The sequence below is a fragment of the Ischnura elegans genome, chromosome 11, assembly GCF_921293095.1.
Source record: "Ischnura elegans chromosome 11, ioIscEleg1.1, whole genome shotgun sequence".
Lineage (NCBI taxonomy): Eukaryota > Metazoa > Arthropoda > Insecta > Odonata > Coenagrionidae > Ischnura > Ischnura elegans.
This window is the reverse complement of record NC_060256.1, coordinates 57,833,145-57,844,183: the sequence shown is the minus strand read 5'-3', so window position 1 is coordinate 57,844,183 and position 11,039 is coordinate 57,833,145. Positions and strand designations below refer to the sequence as shown.

At 36.9% G+C, this 11,039-nt stretch overlaps 1 non-coding gene across 1 annotated transcript; it reads left to right on the top strand.

Moving 5' to 3' along the window:
• The first annotated feature begins 350 nt into the window (after positions 1–350).
• Positions 351–423, top strand: Trnat-cgu. The gene has a single exon. It is a non-coding gene; the product is annotated as a tRNA-Thr (tRNA).
• Positions 424–11,039: the final 10,616 nt, after the last annotated feature.

Sequence of the window (11,039 nt, the reverse complement as noted above, 5' to 3'; positions counted from 1 at the left end):
GTATGGATTAAATTATTCAGCGCCGGATCCCATATGATCGCATTCTATGAGACTGCATTTTCAAGGTGCGGCCTAATGAGTGCGAAGTAGCGCCTTTTATTCACTTTTTCATCCGAAAACCTTCCCAAGAAATGAGTAGCCGCACAAAGAAAACAGTAAATCTTGGGAATTAAATGGATATAAAATATGTTTGGTAGGCCTCATAGTGAGATATGGCGTAGGACGATAAAGGGAAAAATCGCATCCTCTACCTATCAGCGATAGAAAATGTTACACAATAGAGATGAAGTGTGTAATTTCGATAAGCCGTCACAGAAACTGGAGCTAAACTTCAAAACATTCCTTACATCGCCTCCTTAGCTCAGTGGTTAGAGCACTGGTCTCGTAAACCAGGGGTCGAGAGTTCAACTCTCTCAGGAGGCAATTATTTTTATGGACCTCACATGACTTCATGCAGGTCTAGATTCACATCCCACCAAAGTAGGCTAAATGTAACACCAGAGTAGGGTGTTGATCAGCGTGTTTATAAAGTTATGTTAAAACTCATCGGAGGACTGAATTAGTGTTATAATTTCTCGATATATCAGCCATTTTGAACATTAGCATTATTATTGTTTCTAGAATAACAGATACCCCGTTTAGGTGGTCAAAAACTGCCAGTGTTTTATATTTAAAAATAATGTTGCTAATGATGACGAAAGCATCCGGTTTATAGACAATGAGTAGCATACAAATGGTTTAAGATGGTTAAAATATCAATCGCTAATCTTTCACAGTTCATGCTAAAATCAAATTACATAAAAATGTCAAAATGGGAGTCATTACAGATAATAAAATATTAGGTACCTACATGCTACATACAAAGATATAAGTAACAGCCAGAGCTTTCCGATCTCAAAGGCAAAAAAGAATTTTAAAAGGCATTGTTATGTTGTTATGCATATGCATGTTGTTATGTGAAGTCAGTAAAAATTACTTTTAAATATATTTACACGACAATAACAATGGTGAAATTTCGTTGAAGTTTTCTTGAAACCGTCAAAAAAATCTGATAGTTTACCATTGAATTATGCGGTATTTTTACGCCATGATCCATGTGAGTTTGGGACATTGCATTGCAGACCAAGGAAATTAGAAGTCGAATCGAATTTTTGTCAAATTTACCCGGGGATATGAAAAAATAGAAACATTTGATAAGATTCAAGCAAATCTTTACGTTTTCTAATAAAATCTCCAGCCATCTTTATAGACTCTACTTTCACCTTAAAACAAACCATGGAAAAAGTAAGCATGATCGCACGATATTGAATGCTACTGAATCACGTAAAAATATTAGGATTGTTTTATCAAAAGCTGCCTATTTTACTAATACGGCCCTTTGTTTTTTTGTTTCTATGTCAGATATTGAAGTTATAGCATAGCATAAACAATTTAAGACTGCAATGTTCATTTTCTTCATTTTGAATCAATTCTCAATATTTTCACTGTTTTACTAATCAACGATTTTAAGTAGTAAGAAAGCGTAATACAAATTTCGAAATATTTAAAATTTCGCACAAATGAAATTTAATTTAATTATGTTCATCAAGGCGATAAGTTTTACAGCCATGAAAAGTCCTACAAGAACAAGAATCAGAAAGAAATATCGTGATGACGCAAGTTAAAGGTTTTGCTTGGCTCAGATATTGTTGCATATTGATAAAATATGGCTTTGAAGTATGAAAAAAAGTATGGAAATTTTGGCTCAAACGAAAGACGAGATGTCTCAAAATAAACATCCTTAACATTTACGCATATCGAATGAATTATATCAGCAACAGTCAAAAGACAAAGGGAATATTTTTGTTGTTCACATTTTATGATTTTTTTTTCAAATTATGAATCAAACTCCCGCTAAGTCAAAGCACTGCATAGAACAAGTGATTTTGAGAAGATGGTATGGTGGTGTAACTGGTAGCTAGGTAGATACCTGACTGCTAATCGGGAGATCCGGGTTCGAAACCTGACTAAGCCAAGTGTTTTTTTCATGGTGAATTTCATCCTTGGTGTACGCATTCAGCAGTAGCACTGCATGATACACAATAGCTATACCATTCACCCAGAAAAAGATAGTGGGAAAATCGATCGGATGTTAATTCGACGAAGTGGAATTTTTTTACCACGCTCCTCGCGTTATTATCACTACCAGAGCCTCCCGCCCCATACCCCAGGCAGAGAGAGAACTTAAAAAGAGCAGGGGAACTGGAGAAGTTCCCCGGTTGTCTAGCGCTCCTCTTCCTGCGTACCGCAGACGAATGGATCGATATGATGAGATATGAAGTCGTTAACCCTCGCCAGTCGCTGACGTGCGTTATCGACTGTGTGAACGAAAAAGGCCAGCGCGCACAACACACAGGGAGGAGAAAAAGAACGACCACTGGAGAAAATGCAATTCTGCACACAACAGGGGATCCGTTTTCCGGGATGAATGAGTCCTACAGGTGAAGGAAACTGAAGAACCTGCGGCGGCCCTTCAGCCGGTTGAAGTTTTCTTATTTTCACTCAGACATGGGTTCTACGTTAACATTCCTTAGTCTTGATAATGACGGTATAAACGTCGAAACTAGTTGACAGCTAATAATAAAAAGTTTGTGAAATAGTACTGGATTTTGTTTCACCATGAATAAATTAATCCCATTAATTTACTCCTATGATTGGTTATAAGCTTCAATGATGACATCGCTTAACGAGCACCTAGTCCTAGAATTTACTTAGATATTGATTCCGAGACTTACTTTGAACGAAAATAGCAGCTTTCTTTCGGTAAATCTTTGAAATAATAAAAACATTAACGAACTGCGACATTAATTTAAATGTCTGTTTTATTTTTATTCGAGCCTTATAAAGTACATTGATTTAAAGACTTGGTTTAAACGAAAATATAAGCTTTATTTAACAACAAATTTATAGCATAAAACCTTCAAACTTATGCTCCACGAAATAAATTTAAAAGAGTCGGTTCTTGCAATACGTAACACTCACATATATCTTTTACATAAACAATTGACTACCGTTTTTCGTTTTATTCGTTATAATACAATTACCGTATTTTTCATACATCATGTTAAAAATTGTTAATGCTATGGTGAGCTACTGATGATAATAAGGAGAGGAAGAAATAAATTTCCTTTCACTTAATATTTATTTCATTGAAATTAATCGAGTAGATACCGAATTCCATCATTTCAAACTCGGGTATCTCGACATCATATGAGGACAGTGGGTCCAAACGCTGAACGGCTAACCGATGAAGGTTACTGTATTCATTTCAAAAGTATTCGGGAACCTTGGGTTATTTATTCAATCAGAGCAACAAACTAACAGAACTTATAAATGTAGCAAAATATACCCCGAATTCCTTCAGCAATGACAGTTGTCTTAAATAAGATTGAGTTTGCGAAACTGGACGGAGTGAACCACGCCCAAACGGTAATAGGGTGGTTTCCTCCATCAAAGAAAACGAAAGGCATTGATTGTGATTCGTTACCCAACATTAGTGTATTCATAATATACAAATTATTTGGTTTTGGAAATACCGGTTTAGACGAATGGCAAGGGTCAATTTTAACCTCAATTGAAAAAGGCCTGATTGGCGGCCATGCGATGCCACTCCACGCGACGTCACAGGGACCTAGATGCTATAGATACGAGTAGTCGGGAGTTTTACATCGTCTGACATTAACAATGCGTGCATGAGGCAGAGTGCTCAGGGAAACATCTCTTCATAATCACCTATTGAAATTGCCTAAGGTCGGAATGTTTCCTTCGTTTGACAGGGTATTAATAATCCTTATTTAAGCCAAGCACTGCCAGCAGAGTACTCTACGCTACCGCCACGCTCGGCAGCAAGCAGCCTGCATCGTAGCGGCGTTCATAGCCTCGCACCCAGGTGGCCTCACACAGCAACAGCCAGACGTCACACGGGCTTTTCCCAACATTTATACTTAGCCGTCACGTTTTCGCGAATTTTTGCTGGTGCTCAGATCAGTCTGAAAATGGTTTCTCGACGGATTACGTGTTCTAGATTTTTGAAAATTCGATTTTTTTCACCCCCAAATGCCCCTAAAAATGTTGAGGCGTAGAGGCAGTTGGCATAAATGCATGAGATTAGAACTCTATTTTTCATAAAGATTCATTCATGCGGATTCAAGTTTCAAATGCGTTCAAAAATATTTTTCCGTGTCAATATAAAGAAAGCCGACGAAAAAAATATTATCGGCACTCGAGTAAACCTTCCTGAATCATACATGGATTTGTTCGAGTGATATGAATTAACTACACAAATTTATTGTGAAGCTACTGCGCATTGGAGCATATCCCGATGATACATTGATTCAACATTAGGAGCCTCGCCGGTTTTTTCTGTACAAGAATCTCATTTAACTAGGTACATAAAGATACTCAAACAAATACGTACTAGGTTTTTACTGTGTGATTGTACCTGATTATTACGTTCTACTAAGAAACTATGATTGGTTAAAAAAATTTGCGGAGTTACTTATAAATCCCTGCTTTTCAATCATAATCAATGTAGGTACACGGTGAAAATGTAACCACATTTGTCCGTTGACGTGAGAACTGTCTCATGTTAGCACAAGCTCTCTGGTAATACAAGGAAGTAAGGAGGGTAAACCTCGGATTCCCAAGGGGATACGTCCTTGGACCGGCAGATGTTCCCAGAGCTGGAATACGCCGCTCCTGGAAAGCACAACTGGAAACATAGTTCCCAACAGGTCATTTTGATCTTTAATTTTCCTGTAAATGACCACAGTTCTAATAAAAGAAACAAGAAATTATAAAATGGATTTATAAGTATACTATATTTCATTTCGATTATGTAAACATTAGATTTATAGCTAGGGCAGCTAATTGCTGGTCCAAACTTGTTCATTAGTAAAAGATGATGAGTTTTCGGCGACTACCGTCGCGTGATTCACGCTGCGTATGCTGAAATCGAATCATCTAACAACTGAAAATCACGCCATTAATGAGTTTCTCAAGCCGAAATACAAGCATTGTGACGACAGCGGCCTGGGATGATATTTGGGCCAACTATCTTCTATATTATTTCTACTATATAGACACCTTTTCCTCAACTTATACGCAACCAAACTCTACAAATGAAGTACCAAAATGCACAGAATTTATCAGAGAACATGCGACGGCATATCTTACTTCCTAAATATTGCTATTGTTTCCTAAAATTTGTTTTAAATAAAAAATATTTTTAAAATATAAATAAATAAAATATAAAACCAAAAACCAGTAAATATTCCTGACGTTAACGCCGCACAAACTGATAGATTTGTTCATTTGCAACAATATCTCGCATTCTTTAAATAATTATTATCAAAATGCGGCTGATTCCACATTCAAGTCTCCTGTTGATACGTAAGTATGAGTCATCATGTGCGTTTAACAGAGGATAGTGTAATTACTTCCAATGTTGTGTTTAAAGAGGTCCTCTGACCTCAATTTGTACATGAACATTCCAATTAAATTTGTACATAAGACCCTGCCTTTTTTTCTACATTTTAAAATTAGAAACGCGCCTATCCCTCTGTGGACCTGCATTGAAAAGAGCGGGGGAAGCCCGCTGGGAGCGGGCGCATCACGCTTGTCTCAATAGTAAATCGTATGAGGAGGCGTAAACGTTTACTCATAAGATTAAAGAACTTCACCAAAAAACATTATGGCCACTACCCATGACTGCTTCATAAATCGTTGACCTGGTGTCCAAAATAATTTTTTAAGGCAGAAAAACGGATAAAACAGTGGTTCCGGTTAGTTTTGCAGTGAACAGCGACTATGAGTCGATTCAAACGACAATTGCCCATCGAAATCTATCTGGGGAATAATGAAAGTTCCTAATTATGCTGACTATAGGTAATTCCATCAAGAAATCAATTTGAATCTAAAAATTACAAGAATACCATTTACTCAAATACCATATTCTAATATTTGTTATGGATGGAATTAGCCATAATTTGTAATTCCCCTAACAGACCCGAAACAAGGAGAACTTGTTTGGATTTAAAGCTTTTCACGTTCAAAGGAGCTAACGAAAAAAAAATTATACGATAAAAGTTACCAAAACCGGGTATTTCGGCGGTGGACATGTTTCAGCCGGTGAGGTCGCGGTAGGTTTTTTGCTGATTTTAGAGCACGAGTAAATTGTCGTGAATAACTGTTATTTAATTTCACGGAAACAGGTACATAGCATATATCTTCCACGTATATGAAGGCACACAAAATATCTCATGTGAAACAAAGAAGGGTGAAAAAATTACGTAGAATGAATAATTTTAATAAGATTTGTCGAAGGAGAAGCAAAGCAACCTTGACATCAAATAGTGGATGTCTAAGAGCTGTATTATGCGAACTGAGAATACTAATTGGGAGGGAAATTGAATATTTTAATGATATAAAAAGAAAAATTCCGGAGAAAATGAAGAAGATAATGAAATTCCTTGTCACGCAGACCTTTTGTCTCCTTTATAAAACCTCACAAAGTAGAGAATAAAAAAAATTGGCCCCTTCTTAACGGCTAAGGTATGTTTGAATTGAAACTGGAAATTAAATAAGCTCTTTGATATTAAAATATACGACATATTGAACGTACGAATATTTTTTCTCAAGAATAAAACTTAGGCATATTAAACATTCAAATGAAAGTGTACCTCGAATTAATTGTCGAATGAATAACTGTTTTTTTTTTCATTTCACGGAAACAGATGTATAGAATATATAATCCACAGGTATGAAGACACATAATGTATCCAATTGTGAAACAACAGGGGATGAAACGAATACGTAAAATAAATAATATAAATAAGATTTCTCAAAAGAGAAGCAAATTAACCTTGACATCAAAAAGTAATAAGTCTAATTGTAAGAGCTCCATTTTGCGAACTGAGAATACGAATTTGGGGAGAAATTCTAATAATGAAAAAAGAAAAATCCCAAAGATAATCGTAGTAGAAAGAAAATATAACTCTGAACTAGAAGTCCCAGGGGTGGCCCAACCCCTTGAATCCCAGGAGCTGTATGCGTATATTTTTTCGCCGGATAAAATATACTTTGTGCTCTTTAAGGAATATTCACTTTGATATAAGCAAATAGTTTCAACTATAACGTTTGGCAACAAGTTCCGTTTATGCTAATGTGTTAAGTGTTGGAACTATGTAATCATAACCAATGACATGCACGTTCAATTGATCACACCTGAGTCCTTTTTATTCCTCATTCCGACCCGTAAATTCCGACATTTTATGAGGGGTTGATAAGCCACGGGGTACAAGTAATTTTTTTCTAAACAGAGTTAGGTACAGTTAATTGTTCAGAGAAATATACAAAAACTTGGTTTCCTAGGGGTACCAGTGAGTCTCTGTTCTGCGCTGACATCAAGTGGAAAATCAAATACACTAAAAAATATCTAATTGATCTGGTTAGTTTCCTACGCCTAATTTCTGTACCTATCACTGTATAGAAAAAAGAAATCACTTGTACCCCTTGGCTTCTCAACCACTCAATTAGTCTATGAGCTTAATCAAACGAGAGCTTGGAGCGAATATCAGCAATACTTTTGCGCAATCTTATCCGTTTTGAGATTAATTATGCCATTAATGAATTGCCACTGCTCCTTTTGTACCTCCATCTTACGTTATAGCACCGCCCAATATTCTCAATAATCAAGGCTTCAACTTCTATTGGTCCACCCTTCGAGGTCGGTTCAAATACGACGGTTACTTTACTGCGCGCGACACCCACCACGGTTCGGGCTAAACCGAAAATAGATGTTGTTATCCTTTCAACAGGCAACCCCAAACGTTCAGCACATTCTCTAATTATGAATGAAACTTGACTCGCACTATCTAGCAAGATTTTCAACCGCTGAAAATTGAACTCGTTTGTATTCTTTGCCTAATTTATTTAACCAACTCAGTTTATAATAAAATAGAAATCACTTCCACCCCTTGGCTTCTCACCTACTCATATAGATTTGGGTATAGTGTTGACTTTTAGGACTGTGACTTACCTCCGCTTTTTAGTGACGTATACAAGGTAGTGTTTCCACGGGTTTTCTTGGTATTAGGGTAATTTTGGAGGGATAATCGTGAGAAATGGAAGGATACGTTTTTGGTTCTAATTCTGTCGTACGAAATTAAAACGAAAATAAACGATTTTAATTTTTCCTGGTGAATACTTCTGACGAATATTTCTCGGGTTTGCAGTCAGGTTAATGCTTTAATACAAGCCAAAAAATAAGGGTAAATATACAATAAATAAATAAAAATGAGCTGCAAACCCGAGAAATATTCATCAAAAGGTAAATAAATTACTGATAATAATAAGCACTGATGCAACGTTATTTAAAACCCATAACCCCTTAATTATAACCTCCAACATAGGGCATTAGTGAATTCTGTTTCAAAAAAACATTTACTGATGAAGTAGACCCCAGAATAAATTATGACATAGAGTTTAATGCGTGATATAATATAAAAACGCACAACTTCGACGAGAAAATTATGTAAATGGTAGAAAAAAAAGGTCTGTAGAACACTCTGTTAAAATGACCCTATCGGGGTTTCCAGGGTGAAGCACTTGTTTTTCGAATTATTTCAAAGATTCGAGTAGTATGAGTCAGTATGTAAATTGAGGCCCTAAACAGGTAAAAACCAGGGAAGCATTTATTTCTCCTAAGATAACAGTTCGAACGGTGATGACATAAACTTGTTAATGGCTCACGCGGAGGTTCTAGCATTAAAATATCCCAGTTAAAAAGGGTTAAAATACTCCATGTAACATTAAATTCGCAAGATATACTCATAAACTCCTTTCTGATAATGTAATAAAAAAGCAGCTCCGAGAGAATCTTTCGGCAAGTATTCGGGGAAATTAAAAATAGACACATTTTCTTCTCCAAATTTTCCGGCGGGAGTAGGTTCCGTTTGTTCCAGGCCAGTTCTTTTGAAGCTTTCTAATGAATTCCGGGGACATCGCGTGCTCCATGTAGGAAAAAGCAAATGTGGCAGAGTAGAGGGAAATTCCATGACGGATGGTCGCGCTACAGAATAATCGCTCATCCGCATATCACCCCCTAGAACTCGTAAAACGGAAAGTGTCCCTGGCTAAAAAAACGAGGCGAATGCTTCCCCGGAAATTAAAGAGACGAATCTCAAGGACATAATATTCTTTTGCAGGCTATTGTCTCAGGCACGCTTCTCAGTTCGTACCAGTCTCAACTTACCATAAAAATCCTTCAAGCCCGTTTTACACGGTACACGGAATTGCCCAATCTGACGTACGTGCGAAGATGCAATCAAAATTGCGTCGTGTAAAGCGGTGATTTGCTAGAACACATGCGAGAATGCGTGGATGCGAGACGGCAAAATAGCCCCTGCTCTAATTTCGTTCATGCATTCGCGCAATTCCAAGCCATTTTAGAAATTAATGCAGCTCTAACCAGCGCAATTCCGTGCCCCGTGTAAAACGGCCTTAAGAGAAACACATCACTCCCGCTAGTCCAAGTGATATACGGGCCAGTCGTACTTGATCGTCTTTCCTGACGTATTACTCGCGTGATCATCTTCAAATTTTCAGGGTGCAAATGGTGGATCTTAATCACAAGAATACCGCAGTGATGCGGTTTTGTAAGGCATCGCCAGCTATAAATGTAAAGCTAACGGTAAAATAAAGTAGTCACAAACTTGCAATGATGGAGCAGTTCAGCCATTTACTCGACACCTTACTTTAATATTTAATTTATTCCCATTCCACAGAAAACATCATATACAGGCCTTTTTGCATCGAGTTTTTCAACATATTTAACAATTACGCGTGCATGAACGTAGGTTCCTCTATCCATTCTCTGGATAGGGAAAACCCACCCAAGCGAGTCTCGAACCCGTGACCTCATGTTTTGCAGGCGAGGACTGAACTCCGGCGTCTCCGAGGTCGACTTTAAGAAAAGCGGACAAAGCGGTAAAGCTACCAGGAAAAGAATTGCGTTAGAAAGAAGGCTTGAGTAAATAGGAAAGAGCTGCTGGTAGGACCGCTATATAAGAGTGGAGAGAAAAGGCTATCGAAGGTTCTGATCTGAAGTGTGGCGTTTTACGCTGTAGAAACGTAGACAATGATGACGGAGGATAAGAAAATACTAGAGGCATTTGAGATGTTGGTGTGGAAGAGAATTGAGAAGAATTTAATCGTTAAAACCGCTATCGAAAACACAATTACAAACCATTAGTGCAGAAATCCCAACAAAAGATTGTGAAAATAAAAACAATCAATTAACAATATTTAAAAACTTAATGTAATCACTGTTATCCTTAAAAAATAAAAGCATATCAGTTTTAAGTGTGGCGGACAATATTTTTGAGAAATTTTTAAGCTTTCTACACGAGATCACTTCTGAGCTCATGGCTTCTTCCCCCCGCGAAAAATACCATGGAGCTAAATGAAATAACAAAAATATCCCCAAAATACCGAGTTATTTTTTTAGATTTTCCTTGTTGAATTTGAGCAGCCAGAATTCATATCAGGATGAATTTTTATTGGCGAATCTGGCAAAGGCAATATTGCGCATACCGCAGAGTAAACACGTCTTTTTTTCCTCGGAATATATTGACCTAAAACATTGGCATTCCATTATTTTTCAAAAATGCGTATATGACGGTTTCTGGTTTCATATTGGAGAAATGTCATTATGGCTACTTATATCAAAATTAATGTATCGGTAAAATAAATTTCATGCGAAAGTTAGCACTCGAAGTAAGAAGTAAATTCACTGTATCATTATTAGAGATACGTGGAAATCGCACTTTCAATGACAGTTTATCGCATTTTGTAGCGTTCATTTTTTATTTTCATCATGAGGTAGATGACGATAAAATGTAGTGAAACACAGTTATATGGCAACGTACAGAATATTTTAAATAATCATGTTGTAGAACAATTATAAATTAAGGAATAAGACATATAGTGGCGGAGGTGTA